The sequence below is a fragment of the Ambystoma mexicanum genome, chromosome 2p (genome assembly GCF_040938575.1).
Source record: "Ambystoma mexicanum isolate Mex_15411 chromosome 2p, UKY_AmexF1_1, whole genome shotgun sequence".
Taxonomy (NCBI): Eukaryota; Metazoa; Chordata; class Amphibia; order Caudata; family Ambystomatidae; genus Ambystoma; species Ambystoma mexicanum.
Genome location: NC_090923.1, coordinates 1,308,485,658 through 1,308,501,910, shown reverse-complemented (window position 1 = coordinate 1,308,501,910; position 16,253 = coordinate 1,308,485,658). Strand labels below are relative to the sequence as shown.

The 16,253-nt window shown below is 44.4% G+C and overlaps 3 non-coding genes across 3 annotated transcripts; all 3 read left to right on the top strand.

Moving 5' to 3' along the window:
* The first annotated feature begins 1,474 nt into the window (after positions 1-1,474).
* Positions 1,475-1,581, top strand: LOC138568040 (U6 spliceosomal RNA). The gene has a single exon (XR_011302413.1). It is a non-coding gene; the product is annotated as a U6 spliceosomal RNA (small nuclear RNA).
* A 5,351-nt stretch (positions 1,582-6,932) lies between these two features.
* On the top strand, positions 6,933-7,039 carry LOC138568039 (U6 spliceosomal RNA). The gene has a single exon (XR_011302412.1). It is a non-coding gene; the product is annotated as a U6 spliceosomal RNA (small nuclear RNA).
* A 5,358-nt stretch (positions 7,040-12,397) lies between these two features.
* LOC138568038 (U6 spliceosomal RNA) lies at positions 12,398-12,504 on the top strand. The gene has a single exon (XR_011302411.1). It is a non-coding gene; the product is annotated as a U6 spliceosomal RNA (small nuclear RNA).
* The last annotated feature ends 3,749 nt before the right edge of the window (positions 12,505-16,253 follow it).

Below are 16,253 nucleotides of genomic sequence, written 5' to 3'. Positions count from 1 at the left end.
TTTCCCCAGATACTTGCTACTGTGGAGTAAGCAGGGCTAAGAAAGAGGGAGAGGGGGTTTGCCTATGCAAATCATCTGCCAGTTTGCTTCCTGCGAGGTCATTCCATCTCACCAGCTGACACCTGGGCAGCGGCAGGTAATTTGGAGAACTGACATATATGGACAGGCCACAAAGCAAAGGCTGAGCCGTTGATTGAGGATCCCTTTTGCCATGTCTCCCTAAGTTACCGAGGACCAGAAAATTCCACCCTCAGCTCTCATAGAGAGGTCCTTGGCCGATCGTAGCCGATCAGAGGAGTGAAGTGTCGGAGGTGACTGTACACTGCCTCACCTGCCCTGCTTTCTACAGTGGTAATGCTTTTGCAGAAGGGGCCTGTACAAGAGATTTTGTTCTGCACTGTGGGAAAGTGACATTTATCCACTGACATTAACCAAACTACTTGCGCTGTTCAATGCACATGTATGCAGAGAAATCATTTTATGTTTTTTGGGGAAGGTCTAGAGGGTCCTGCTGGTGATTCTTTTAAGCTGTCTGCTACTCTTGCTTTTACATAGAGTCTTCCCTGCCCAGGAAGGTATACTGTATGTCCCTCCCTTACAATGAAAACTCTGTTCAAAGCACAGAGGTACATAGGAATGGATCTGTTAAGAAATGAGACAAAAAGCCTGGAAAATTTCAAAGCAGGTAGCATTTGGACTTACAATAAACTGACTCACAGTCAAATGTGCTATCATTTGACCCACTGAACCCCTTACCTTTTGTGTCATACTTTTGCTCTCAGTGGGGTTGCCCAAAGTTCCCTTCTTAAAGCGGCTTTCTTTTAAAAAATCCTAGACCTGCTTTTTGTGGCACACATGCCTCATATCCCGTTGCAGTTGATAAAGTCACATCATCTCCCACCAGTACAAGCTGTACAAGATTTCCAGGGCTTATCCTTGCAATCTAGACGTGGGTCGAAGGTTGAGCAATCCTTAAATCAGCTGCAAAGTTAAAATTGAAATCAGCCTGAGAATCCTTTAAAGGATGGTCCAACATCTGTTGCTTACAGGGCTCAATCGGACAGCCTCTGGTGCTGACGCTTTAAGCCACCTCCTGTTCTTGCCTTGTCCTTGTTACAGCCATGGGCCCACATACACTCAGAGGTACAGAGTTTTTCTCATGTCTATGGGTCTGTTGTGATGCTCTCAGGCTTGCATCAGCCAGCCATTGTGATGGGGAGAGGGTGTCATTTTGCAAGCACCCTGGAGCATTAATCTTTATATCTTTAAATATAATTGGCATTAAACTAAAACCCTTTAGGACCAGATCAATACAGCAGCAAAGAATGCTTATTCATTGTTGTTTGCCTCTTCATTTCATATCACCCGATATCTAAATGGTGTTTGGACTTTCTGCCCTCTGACATAAGGACATTTGGTATGGCAAACCTTTGACAGAGGTCCTAATCAATGGTTTGATTGACTCTCCCTTTGCGCTTGCTTCTGCAACACATGTACTAATATTGGAATGATAATGGGAAAATTAAATTGGCCCCTGCTCTAAAGGATGACACGCACATTCGTAAAGCATTCACTATTTTAGGCACATGTCTGGACAGAAACTTTCTTAATTTGCAAGTCTTTATTTTTTAATATATCTTTTTTTATTGAAGATTGACATTTTATGTTCATTCATATTACACGACAACACAATACATTTTGCGCCAAATTCAACACTAATGCCTCAGGAGCCTTTTACTTGTGAGTCCTCTTGACTGAATGAACAGCCCTGTCCCCTTCAATTTCTTGACTTGTACTTTTAGAAGTGGCACACTTCTTTTTTTTTTTTTTTTTTAATCCCATTCTACCAAACTCAGTATTATCACTTTCCTCCTTGTTGTGCACTCCAGCGTAAACTGCTTTAAGGTGCTGTTTGCAAACATCGCTCTGAACCACAGCTTTACTTGCTTCAGGGCCTTAATCTTTAATTGGGGCTGAGCAGTGTACTCCGGATTTGGCTGCGTTTAGTTGGTTGATTTCTTTTTTGATTTCTGTAACTTTCAAAAAGTCCCATTGTGAAATACCATTGTGACAATGTGCTGCAGTGCATGAAAACCTAAAATTAATGGTAGGGAGAGGGAGGGGGGTAGGGGGGAAGAGAGAGGGTGGGAAGGAGTGAGTGAGGGAGGGAGAGAGGGAGGAGAGAGAGACAGAGAGAGAGAAAACAAAGAAAATATGGTATTTGGGGGCTATGTATTTGCATGGAAAAGATTTTGGCCTTTTAATCAAGTGGGAAGGGGCTCTGTGGTTGGTATCTCAGCCTGTTGATGCTTTGTTGAGTTGCTTGGAACATGCAAGGAAGGAGACCTGAAGCACTCCCGACCAGGTTGCATGTCTCCAAGTTACTGAAATCCCACAGACCTCCTCCCTGTGCCACAAAGTCCTGGGCACTGAGCTCTGCAGTTGTTGCCCACAGGTCGCCAAGTGTCCCAGATTTACTTTCTCAGAGTTGCTAGTTACTGCTACCCCACCTCGACCACTATATTTTCCCCAGATACTTGCTACTGTGGAGCAAGCAGGGCTAAGGAGAGGGAGAGGGGGTGTGCCTATGCAAATTATCTGCCAGTGTGCTTCCTGGGAGGTCATTCCATCTCACCAGCTGACACCTGGGCAGCGGCAGGTAATTTGGAGAACAGACATATCCGGACAGGCCACAGAGCAAAGGCTGGGCCGTTGATTGAGGATCCCTTTAGCCATGTCTCCCTAAGTTACTGAGGTCCAGAAAAATTCCACCCTCAGCTCTCATAGAGAGGTCCTTGGCCGATCGTGGCCGATCAGGGCTGTGAAGGGTCAGGGGGGACTGCACACTGCCTCACCTTTTCACTGCTTTCTGTAGCGGTAATGCTTTTGCAGAAGGGGCCTGTACAAGTGATTTTGTTCTGCGCTGTGCGAAAGTCACATTTATCCACTGACATTAACCAAATTACTTGCGCTGTTCAACGCACATACATGCATAGAAATCATGTTATGTTTTTTGGGGAAGGTCTAGAGGGTCCTGCTGATGATTTATTAAGCTGTCTGCTACTCTTGCTTTTACATAGTCTTCCCTGCCCAGGCATGTTTAAGGCATACTGTATGTCCCTCCATTACAATGAAAACTCTGTTGAAAGCACAGAGGTACATAGGAATGGATCTGTTAAGAAATGAAACAAAAAGTCTGGAAAAATGTCGAAACGGGTAGGATTTGGGCTTACAATTAACTGACTCACAGTCAGATGTGCTATCCCCTGACCCACTGATCCCCTTTCCTTTTGTGTAATCCTTTTGTTCTCAGTAGGGTTTTCCAAAGTGGCTTTCAAATAAAAGATCCTAGACCTGCATTTTGTGGCACACATGCCTCATATCCCGTTGCTCTTGATAAACTCACATCATCTCCCACCAATACAAGCTGTAAAAGATTTTCAGGGCTTAGCCAAGCAAACTAGACGCAGGTCGAAGGTTGAGCAATCCTTTAATCAGCAGCAAAGTTAACATTGAAATCAGCCTCAGAATCTCTTAAAGGATGGGCCAACATCTGTTGCTGGCAGCGTGCAAAGGGGCAGCCTGGGTGCTGACACCTTAAGCCATCTCCTGTTCTTGCCTTGTCCTTGATCCAGCCATGGGCCCACATACACTCAGAGGTACAGAGTGTTTCTCATGTCTATGGGTCTGCTGTGATGCTCTCACGCTTGCATCACCCAGCCATCGTGATGGGGAGGGGGTGTCGATTTGCAAGCACCCTTGAGCATGAATCTTTAAATATAATTGGCATTAAACCAAACCCTTTAGGACCAGATCAATAAAGCAGCAAAGAATGCTGATGTATTGCTGTTTGCCGCTTAATTCCATACCATCCGACATCTAAATGGTGTTTGGTCAAACGTTTGCCATATCAAATGTCCTTATGTCAAAGAGCAGAAAGTCCAGAGGTCCTAATCAATGGTTTGGTTGGCTCTCCCTTTGCGCTTGCCTTAAGGCGTCAGCACCAGAGGCTGTCCGATTGCGCCCTGCAAGCAACCAATGTTGGCCCATCCTTTAAGAGATTCTGAGGCTGATTTCAATGTTAATTTTGCTGCTGGTTTAAGGATTGCTCAACCTTCGGCCCACGTCTAATTTCCTTGGCTATGCCCTTGAAATATTTTACAGATTGTATTGGTGGGAGATGACGTGGGTTTATCAAGAGCAACGGGATATGAGGCATGTGGGCCATAAAAAACAGGTCTAGGATCTTTTGTATAAGAAAGTCTCTTTAAGTAGGGAACTTTGGACAACACTGCTGAGAGGAAAAGGATTACACAAAAGGCAAGGGGGTCAGTGGGTCAAGGGATAGCACATCTGACTGTGAGTCAGTTTATTGTAAGTCCAAATCCTACCTGTTTCAACATTTTTCCAGGCTTTTTGTTTCATTTCTTAACAGATCCATTCCTATGTGCCTCAGCAACCCATGTACTAATATTGGAATGAAAATGGGAAAATTGAATTTGACCCTGCTTCAAAGGATGACACGCACATTCGTAAAGCATTCACTATTTTTGGCACACGACAGGACAAAAACTTTCTTAATCTGCAAGTCTTTATTTTTGAATACATCTTTTTTAATGAAGATTGAAATTGTATGTTCATTCATTTTACACGACAACACAATACATTTTGCGCCAAATTCAACACTAATGACTCTGGAGCCTTTTACTTGTGAGTCCTATTGACTGAATGAACAGCCCCATCCCCTTCAATTTCTTGACTTGTACTTTTAGAAGTGGCACGCTGCTTTTGTTTTTTTATCCCATTCTACCAAACTCAGTATTAACACTTTCCCCCTTGTTGTGCACTCCAGCGTAAACTGCTTTAAGGTGCTATTTGCAAACATCGCTCTGAACTACAGCTTTACTTGCTTCTAGGCCTTAATCTTTAATTGGGGCTGAGCAGTGTACTCCGGATTTGGCTGCTTTTAGTTGGTTGATTTCTTTTTTGATTTCTGTAACTTTCAAACAGTCCCATTGTGAAATACCATTGTCACAATGTGATGCAGTGCAGGAACACTTAAAATTAATGGTAGGGAGAGGGAGCGGGGGTTGTGGGGGATGGGAAGGAGGGAGGGAGGGAGGAGAGAGAGAGACAGAGAGAGAGAGAAAACAATTAAAAGCCTAAAATCTTTGCCATGCAAACACATAGCCCCCGAATACCATATTTTCTTTATGTGGAAAGGGGCTCTGTGGCTGGTATGGCAGCCTGTTGATGCTTTGTTGAGTTGCTTGGAACGTGCATGGAAGGAGACCTGAAGCACTCCCGACCAGGTTGCATGCCTCCAAGTTACTGAAATCCCACAGACCTCCTCCCTGTGCCACAAAGTTCTGGGCGCTGAGCTCTGCAGTTGTTCCCCACAAGTTGCCAAGCACCCCAGATTTACTAGTTACTACTACCCCACCTCGACCACTATATTTTCCCCAGATACTTGCTACTGTGGAGTAAGCAGGGCTAAGAAAGAGGGAGAGGGGGTTTGCCTATGCAAATCATCTGCCAGTTTGCTTCCTGCGAGGTCATTCCATCTCACCAGCTGACACCTGGGCAGCGGCAGGTAATTTGGAGAACAGACATATATGGACAGGCCACAAAGCAAAGGCTGAGCCGTTGATTGAGGATCCCTTTTGCCATGTCTCCCTAAGTTACCGAGGACCAGAAAATTCCACCCTCAGCTCTCTTAGAGAGGTCCTTGGCCGATCGTAGCCGATCAGAGGAGTGAAGTGTCGGAGGTGACTGTACACTGCCTCACCTGCCCTGCTTTCTACAGTGGTAATGCTTTTGCAGAAGGGGCCTGTACAAGAGATTTTGTTCTGCACTGTGGGAAAGTGACATTTATCCACTGACATTAACCAAACTACTTGCGCTGTTCAATGCACATGTATGCAGAGAAATCATTTTATGTTTTTTGGGGAAGGTCTAGAGGGTCCTGCTGGTGATTCTTTTAAGCTGTCTGCTACTCTTGCTTTTACATAGAGTCTTCCCTGCCCAGGAAGGTATACTGTATGTCCCTCCCTTACAATGAAAACTCTGTTCAAAGCACAGAGGTACATAGGAATGGATCTGTTAAGAAGTGAGACAAAAAGCCTGGAAAATTTCAAAGCAGGTAGCATTTGGACTTACAATAAACTGACTCACAGTCAAATGTGCTATCATTTGACCCACTGAACCCCTTACCTTTTGTGTCATACTTTTGCTCTCAGTGGGGTTGCCCAAAGTTCCCTTCTTAAAGCGGCTTTCTTTTAAAAAATCCTAGACCTGCTTTTTGTGGCACACATGCCTCATATCCCGTTGCAGTTGATAAAGTCACATCATCTCCCACCAGTACAAGCTGTACAAGATTTCCAGGGCTTATCCTTGCAATCTAGACGTGGGTCGAAGGTTGAGCAATCCTTAAATCAGCTGCAAAGTTAAAATTGAAATCAGCCTGAGAATCCTTTAAAGGATGGTCCAACATCTGTTGCTTACAGGGCTCAATCGGACAGCCTCTGGTGCTGACGCTTTAAGCCACCTCCTGTTCTTGCCTTGTCCTTGTTACAGCCATGGGCCCACATACACTCAGAGGTACAGAGTTTTTCTCATGTCTGTGGGTCTGTTGTGATGCTCTCAGGCTTGCATCAGCCAGCCATTGTGATGGGGAGGGGGTGTCATTTTGCAAGCACCCTGGAGCATTAATCTTTATATCTTTAAATATAATTGGCATTAAACTAAAACCCTTTAGGACCAGATCAATACAGCAGCAAAGAATGCTTATTCATTGTTGTTTGCCTCTTCATTTCATATCACCCGATATCTAAATGGTGTTTGGACTTTCTGCCCTCTGACATAAGGACATTTGGTATGGCAAACCTTTGACCAGAGGTCCTAATCAATGGTTTGATTGACTCTCCCTTTGCGCTTGCTTCTGCAACACATGTACTAATATTGGAATGATAATGGGAAAATTAAATTGGCCCCTGCTCTAAAGGATGACACGCACATTCGTAAAGCATTCACTATTTTAGGCACATGTCTGGACAGAAACTTTCTTAATTTGCAAGTCTTTATTTTTTAATATATCTTTTTTTATTGAAGATTGACATTTTATGTTCATTCATATTACACGACAACACAATACATTTTGCGCCAAATTCAACACTAATGCCTCAGGAGCCTTTTACTTGTGAGTCCTCTTGACTGAATGAACAGCCCTGTCCCCTTCAGTTTCTTGACTTGTACTTTTAGAAGTGGCACGCTTCTTTTTTTTTTTTTTTTATCCCATTCTACCAAACTCAGTATTATCACTTTCCTCCTTGTTGTGCACTCCAGCGTAAACTGCTTTAAGGTGCTGTTTGCAAACATCGCTCTGAACCACAGCTTTACTTGCTTCAGGGCCTTAATCTTTAATTGGGGCTGAGCAGTGTACTCCGGATTTGGCTGCTTTTAGTTGGTTGATTTCTTTTTTGATTTCTGTAACTTTCAAAAAGTCCCATTGTGAAATATCATTGTGACAATGTGCTGCAGTGCATGAAAACCTAAAATTAATGGTAGGGAGAGGGAGGGGGGGTAGGGGGGAAGAGAGAGGGCGGGAGGGTGGGAAGGAGTGAGTGAGGGAGGGAGATAGGGAGGAGAGAGAGACAGAGAGAGAGAAAACAAAGAAAATATGGTATTTGGGGGCTATGTATTTGCATGGAAAAGATTTTGGCCTTTTAATCAAGTGGGAAGGGGCTCTGTGGTTGGTATCTCAGCCTGTTGATGCTTTGTTGAGTTGCTTGGAACATGCAAGGAAGGAGACCTGAAGCACTCCCGACCAGGTTGCATGTCTCCAAGTTACTGAAATCCCACAGACCTCCTCCCTGTGCCACAAAGTCCTGGGCACTGAGCTCTGCAGTTGTTGCCCACAGGTCGCCAAGTGTCCCAGATTTACTTTCTCAGAGTTGCTAGTTACTGCTACCCCACCTCGACCACTATATTTTCCCCAGATACTTGCTACTGTGGAGCAAGCAGGGCTAAGGAGAGGGAGAGGGGGTGTGCCTATGCAAATTATCTGCCAGTGTGCTTCCTGGGAGGTCATTCCATCTCACCAGCTGACACCTGGGCAGCGGCAGGTAATTTGGAGAACAGACATATCCGGACAGGCCACAGAGCAAAGGCTGGGCCGTTGATTGAGGATCCCTTTAGCCATGTCTCCCTAAGTTACTGAGGTCCAGAAAAATTCCACCCTCAGCTCTCATAGAGAGGTCCTTGGCCGATCGTGGCCGATCAGGGCTGTGAAGGGTCAGGGGGGACTGCACACTGCCTCACCTTTTCACTGCTTTCTGTAGCGGTAATGCTTTTGCAGAAGGGGCCTGTACAAGTGATTTTGTTCTGCGCTGTGCGAAAGTCACATTTATCCACTGACATTAACCAAATTACTTGCGCTGTTCAACGCACATACATGCATAGAAATCATGTTATGTTTTTTGGGGAAGGTCTAGAGGGTCCTGCTGATGATTTATTAAGCTGTCTGCTACTCTTGCTTTTACATAGTCTTCCCTGCCCAGGCATGTTTAAGGCATACTGTATGTCCCTCCATTACAATGAAAACTCTGTTGAAAGCACAGAGGTACATAGGAATGGATCTGTTAAGAAATGAAACAAAAAGTCTGGAAAAATGTCGAAACGGGTAGGATTTGGGCTTACAATTAACTGACTCACAGTCAGATGTGCTATCCCCTGACCCACTGATCCCCTTTCCTTTTGTGTAATCCTTTTGTTCTCAGTAGGGTTTTCCAAAGTGGCTTTCAAATAAAAGATCCTAGACCTGCATTTTGTGGCACACATGCCTCATATCCCGTTGCTCTTGATAAACTCACATCATCTCCCACCAATACAAGCTGTAAAAGATTTTCAGGGCTTAGCCAAGCAAACTAGACGCAGGTCGAAGGTTGAGCAATCCTTTAATCAGCAGCAAAGTTAACATTGAAATCAGCCTCAGAATCTCTTAAAGGATGGGCCAACATCTGTTGCTGGCAGCGTGCAAAGGGGCAGCCTGGGTGCTGACACCTTAAGCCATCTCCTGTTCTTGCCTTGTCCTTGATCCAGCCATGGGCCCACATACACTCAGAGGTACAGAGTGTTTCTCATGTCTATGGGTCTGCTGTGATGCTCTCACGCTTGCATCACCCAGCCATCGTGATGGGGAGGGGGTGTCGATTTGCAAGCACCCTTGAGCATGAATCTTTAAATATAATTGGCATTAAACCAAACCCTTTAGGACCAGATCAATAAAGCAGCAAAGAATGCTGATGTATTGCTGTTTGCCGCTTAATTCCATACCATCCGACATCTAAATGGTGTTTGGTCAAACGTTTGCCATATCAAATGTCCTTATGTCAAAGAGCAGAAAGTCCAGAGGTCCTAATCAATGGTTTGGTTGGCTCTCCCTTTGCGCTTGCCTTAAGGCGTCAGCACCAGAGGCTGTCCGATTGCGCCCTGCAAGCAACCAATGTTGGCCCATCCTTTAAGAGATTCTGAGGCTGATTTCAATGTTAATTTTGCTGCTGGTTTAAGGATTGCTCAACCTTCGGCCCACGTCTAATTTCCTTGGCTATGCCCTTGAAATATTTTACAGATTGTATTGGTGGGAGATGACGTGGGTTTATCAAGAGCAACGGGATATGAGGCATGTGGGCCATAAAAAACAGGTCTAGGATCTTTTGTATAAGAAAGTCTCTTTAAGTAGGGAACTTTGGACAACACTGCTGAGAGGAAAAGGATTACACAAAAGGCAAGGGGGTCAGTGGGTCAAGGGATAGCACATCTGACTGTGAGTCAGTTTATTGTAAGTCCAAATCCTACTTGTTTCAACATTTTTCCAGGCTTTTTGTTTCATTTCTTAACAGATCCATTCCTATGTGCCTCAGCAACCCATGTACTAATATTGGAATGAAAATGGGAAAATTGAATTTGACCCTGCTTCAAAGGATGACACGCACATTCGTAAAGCATTCACTATTTTTGGCACACGACAGGACAGAAACTTTCTTAATCTGCAAGTCTTTATTTTTGAATACATCTTTTTTAATGAAGATTGAAATTGTATGTTCATTCATTTTACACGACAACACAATACATTTTGCTCCAAATTCAACACTAATGACTCTGGAGCCTTTTACTTGTGAGTCCTATTGACTGAATGAACAGCCCCATCCCCTTCAATTTCTTGACTTGTACTTTTAGAAGTGGCACGCTGCTTTTGTTTTTTTATCCCATTCTACCAAACTCAGTATTAACACTTTCCCCCTTGTTGTGCACTCCAGCGTAAACTGCTTTAAGGTGCTATTTGCAAACATCGCTCTGAACTACAGCTTTACTTGCTTCTAGGCCTTAATCTTTAATTGGGGCTGAGCAGTGTACTCCGGATTTGGCTGCTTTTAGTTGGTTGATTTCTTTTTTGATTTCTGTAACTTTCAAACAGTCCCATTGTGAAATACCATTGTCACAATGTGATGCAGTGCAGGAAAACTTAAAATTAATGGTAGGGAGAGGGAGAGGGAGCGGGGGTTGTGGGGGATGGGAAGGAGGGAGGGAGGGAGGAGAGAGAGACAGAGAGAGAGAAAACAATTAAAAGCCTAAAATCTTTGCCATGCAAACACATAGCCCCCGAATACCATATTTTCTTTATGTGGAAAGGGGCTCTGTGGCTGGTATGGCAGCCTGTTGATGCTTTGTTGAGTTGCTTGGAACGTGCATGGAAGGAGACCTGAAGCACTCCCGACCAGGTTGCATGCCTCCAAGTTACTGAAATCCCACAGACCTCCTCCCTGTGCCACACAGTTCTGGGCGCTGAGCTCTGCAGTTGTTCCCCACAAGTTGCCAAGCACCCCAGATTTACTAGTTACTACTACCCCACCTCGACCACTATATTTTCCCCAGATACTTGCTACTGTGGAGTAAGCAGGGCTAAGAAAGAGGGAGAGGGGGTTTGCCTATGCAAATCATCTGCCAGTTTGCTTCCTGCGAGGTCATTCCATCTCACCAGCTGACACCTGGGCAGCGGCAGGTAATTTGGAGAACTGACATATATGGACAGGCCACAAAGCAAAGGCTGAGCCGTTGATTGAGGATCCCTTTTGCCATGTCTCCCTAAGTTACCGAGGACCAGAAAATTCCACCCTCAGCTCTCATAGAGAGGTCCTTGGCCGATCGTAGCCGATCAGAGGAGTGAAGTGTCGGAGGTGACTGTACACTGCCTCACCTGCCCTGCTTTCTACAGTGGTAATGCTTTTGCAGAAGGGGCCTGTACAAGAGATTTTGTTCTGCACTGTGGGAAAGTGACATTTATCCACTGACATTAACCAAACTACTTGCGCTGTTCAATGCACATGTATGCAGAGAAATCATTTTATGTTTTTTGGGGAAGGTCTAGAGGGTCCTGCTGGTGATTCTTTTAAGCTGTCTGCTACTCTTGCTTTTACATAGAGTCTTCCCTGCCCAGGAAGGTATACTGTATGTCCCTCCCTTACAATGAAAACTCTGTTCAAAGCACAGAGGTACATAGGAATGGATCTGTTAAGAAATGAGACAAAAAGCCTGGAAAATTTCAAAGCAGGTAGCATTTGGACTTACAATAAACTGACTCACAGTCAAATGTGCTATCATTTGACCCACTGAACCCCTTACCTTTTGTGTCATACTTTTGCTCTCAGTGGGGTTGCCCAAAGTTCCCTTCTTAAAGCGGCTTTCTTTTAAAAAATCCTAGACCTGCTTTTTGTGGCACACATGCCTCATATCCCGTTGCAGTTGATAAAGTCACATCATCTCCCACCAGTACAAGCTGTACAAGATTTCCAGGGCTTATCCTTGCAATCTAGACGTGGGTCGAAGGTTGAGCAATCCTTAAATCAGCTGCAAAGTTAAAATTGAAATCAGCCTGAGAATCCTTTAAAGGATGGTCCAACATCTGTTGCTTACAGGGCTCAATCGGACAGCCTCTGGTGCTGACGCTTTAAGCCACCTCCTGTTCTTGCCTTGTCCTTGTTACAGCCATGGGCCCACATACACTCAGAGGTACAGAGTTTTTCTCATGTCTATGGGTCTGTTGTGATGCTCTCAGGCTTGCATCAGCCAGCCATTGTGATGGGGAGAGGGTGTCATTTTGCAAGCACCCTGGAGCATTAATCTTTATATCTTTAAATATAATTGGCATTAAACTAAAACCCTTTAGGACCAGATCAATACAGCAGCAAAGAATGCTTATTCATTGTTGTTTGCCTCTTCATTTCATATCACCCGATATCTAAATGGTGTTTGGACTTTCTGCCCTCTGACATAAGGACATTTGGTATGGCAAACCTTTGACAGAGGTCCTAATCAATGGTTTGATTGACTCTCCCTTTGCGCTTGCTTCTGCAACACATGTACTAATATTGGAATGATAATGGGAAAATTAAATTGGCCCCTGCTCTAAAGGATGACACGCACATTCGTAAAGCATTCACTATTTTAGGCACATGTCTGGACAGAAACTTTCTTAATTTGCAAGTCTTTATTTTTTAATATATCTTTTTTTATTGAAGATTGACATTTTATGTTCATTCATATTACACGACAACACAATACATTTTGCGCCAAATTCAACACTAATGCCTCAGGAGCCTTTTACTTGTGAGTCCTCTTGACTGAATGAACAGCCCTGTCCCCTTCAATTTCTTGACTTGTACTTTTAGAAGTGGCACACTTCTTTTTTTTTTTTTTTTTTAATCCCATTCTACCAAACTCAGTATTATCACTTTCCTCCTTGTTGTGCACTCCAGCGTAAACTGCTTTAAGGTGCTGTTTGCAAACATCGCTCTGAACCACAGCTTTACTTGCTTCAGGGCCTTAATCTTTAATTGGGGCTGAGCAGTGTACTCCGGATTTGGCTGCGTTTAGTTGGTTGATTTCTTTTTTGATTTCTGTAACTTTCAAAAAGTCCCATTGTGAAATACCATTGTGACAATGTGCTGCAGTGCATGAAAACCTAAAATTAATGGTAGGGAGAGGGAGGGGGGTAGGGGGGAAGAGAGAGGGTGGGAAGGAGTGAGTGAGGGAGGGAGAGAGGGAGGAGAGAGAGACAGAGAGAGAGAAAACAAAGAAAATATGGTATTTGGGGGCTATGTATTTGCATGGAAAAGATTTTGGCCTTTTAATCAAGTGGGAAGGGGCTCTGTGGTTGGTATCTCAGCCTGTTGATGCTTTGTTGAGTTGCTTGGAACATGCAAGGAAGGAGACCTGAAGCACTCCCGACCAGGTTGCATGTCTCCAAGTTACTGAAATCCCACAGACCTCCTCCCTGTGCCACAAAGTCCTGGGCACTGAGCTCTGCAGTTGTTGCCCACAGGTCGCCAAGTGTCCCAGATTTACTTTCTCAGAGTTGCTAGTTACTGCTACCCCACCTCGACCACTATATTTTCCCCAGATACTTGCTACTGTGGAGCAAGCAGGGCTAAGGAGAGGGAGAGGGGGTGTGCCTATGCAAATTATCTGCCAGTGTGCTTCCTGGGAGGTCATTCCATCTCACCAGCTGACACCTGGGCAGCGGCAGGTAATTTGGAGAACAGACATATCCGGACAGGCCACAGAGCAAAGGCTGGGCCGTTGATTGAGGATCCCTTTAGCCATGTCTCCCTAAGTTACTGAGGTCCAGAAAAATTCCACCCTCAGCTCTCATAGAGAGGTCCTTGGCCGATCGTGGCCGATCAGGGCTGTGAAGGGTCAGGGGGGACTGCACACTGCCTCACCTTTTCACTGCTTTCTGTAGCGGTAATGCTTTTGCAGAAGGGGCCTGTACAAGTGATTTTGTTCTGCGCTGTGCGAAAGTCACATTTATCCACTGACATTAACCAAATTACTTGCGCTGTTCAACGCACATACATGCATAGAAATCATGTTATGTTTTTTGGGGAAGGTCTAGAGGGTCCTGCTGATGATTTATTAAGCTGTCTGCTACTCTTGCTTTTACATAGTCTTCCCTGCCCAGGCATGTTTAAGGCATACTGTATGTCCCTCCATTACAATGAAAACTCTGTTGAAAGCACAGAGGTACATAGGAATGGATCTGTTAAGAAATGAAACAAAAAGTCTGGAAAAATGTCGAAACGGGTAGGATTTGGGCTTACAATTAACTGACTCACAGTCAGATGTGCTATCCCCTGACCCACTGATCCCCTTTCCTTTTGTGTAATCCTTTTGTTCTCAGTAGGGTTTTCCAAAGTGGCTTTCAAATAAAAGATCCTAGACCTGCATTTTGTGGCACACATGCCTCATATCCCGTTGCTCTTGATAAACTCACATCATCTCCCACCAATACAAGCTGTAAAAGATTTTCAGGGCTTAGCCAAGCAAACTAGACGCAGGTCGAAGGTTGAGCAATCCTTTAATCAGCAGCAAAGTTAACATTGAAATCAGCCTCAGAATCTCTTAAAGGATGGGCCAACATCTGTTGCTGGCAGCGTGCAAAGGGGCAGCCTGGGTGCTGACACCTTAAGCCATCTCCTGTTCTTGCCTTGTCCTTGATCCAGCCATGGGCCCACATACACTCAGAGGTACAGAGTGTTTCTCATGTCTATGGGTCTGCTGTGATGCTCTCACGCTTGCATCACCCAGCCATCGTGATGGGGAGGGGGTGTCGATTTGCAAGCACCCTTGAGCATGAATCTTTAAATATAATTGGCATTAAACCAAACCCTTTAGGACCAGATCAATAAAGCAGCAAAGAATGCTGATGTATTGCTGTTTGCCGCTTAATTCCATACCATCCGACATCTAAATGGTGTTTGGTCAAACGTTTGCCATATCAAATGTCCTTATGTCAAAGAGCAGAAAGTCCAGAGGTCCTAATCAATGGTTTGGTTGGCTCTCCCTTTGCGCTTGCCTTAAGGCGTCAGCACCAGAGGCTGTCCGATTGCGCCCTGCAAGCAACCAATGTTGGCCCATCCTTTAAGAGATTCTGAGGCTGATTTCAATGTTAATTTTGCTGCTGGTTTAAGGATTGCTCAACCTTCGGCCCACGTCTAATTTCCTTGGCTATGCCCTTGAAATATTTTACAGATTGTATTGGTGGGAGATGACGTGGGTTTATCAAGAGCAACGGGATATGAGGCATGTGGGCCATAAAAAACAGGTCTAGGATCTTTTGTATAAGAAAGTCTCTTTAAGTAGGGAACTTTGGACAACACTGCTGAGAGGAAAAGGATTACACAAAAGGCAAGGGGGTCAGTGGGTCAAGGGATAGCACATCTGACTGTGAGTCAGTTTATTGTAAGTCCAAATCCTACCTGTTTCAACATTTTTCCAGGCTTTTTGTTTCATTTCTTAACAGATCCATTCCTATGTGCCTCAGCAACCCATGTACTAATATTGGAATGAAAATGGGAAAATTGAATTTGACCCTGCTTCAAAGGATGACACGCACATTCGTAAAGCATTCACTATTTTTGGCACACGACAGGACAAAAACTTTCTTAATCTGCAAGTCTTTATTTTTGAATACATCTTTTTTAATGAAGATTGAAATTGTATGTTCATTCATTTTACACGACAACACAATACATTTTGCGCCAAATTCAACACTAATGACTCTGGAGCCTTTTACTTGTGAGTCCTATTGACTGAATGAACAGCCCCATCCCCTTCAATTTCTTGACTTGTACTTTTAGAAGTGGCACGCTGCTTTTGTTTTTTTATCCCATTCTACCAAACTCAGTATTAACACTTTCCCCCTTGTTGTGCACTCCAGCGTAAACTGCTTTAAGGTGCTATTTGCAAACATCGCTCTGAACTACAGCTTTACTTGCTTCTAGGCCTTAATCTTTAATTGGGGCTGAGCAGTGTACTCCGGATTTGGCTGCTTTTAGTTGGTTGATTTCTTTTTTGATTTCTGTAACTTTCAAACAGTCCCATTGTGAAATACCATTGTCACAATGTGATGCAGTGCAGGAACACTTAAAATTAATGGTAGGGAGAGGGAGCGGGGGTTGTGGGGGATGGGAAGGAGGGAGGGAGGGAGGAGAGAGAGAGACAGAGAGAGAGAGAAAACAATTAAAAGCCTAAAATCTTTGCCATGCAAACACATAGCCCCCGAATACCATATTTTCTTTATGTGGAAAGGGGCTCTGTGGCTGGTATGGCAGCCTGTTGATGCTTTGTTGAGTTGCTTGGAACGTGCATGGAAGGAGACCTGAAGCACTCCCGACCAGGTTGCATGCCTCCAAGTT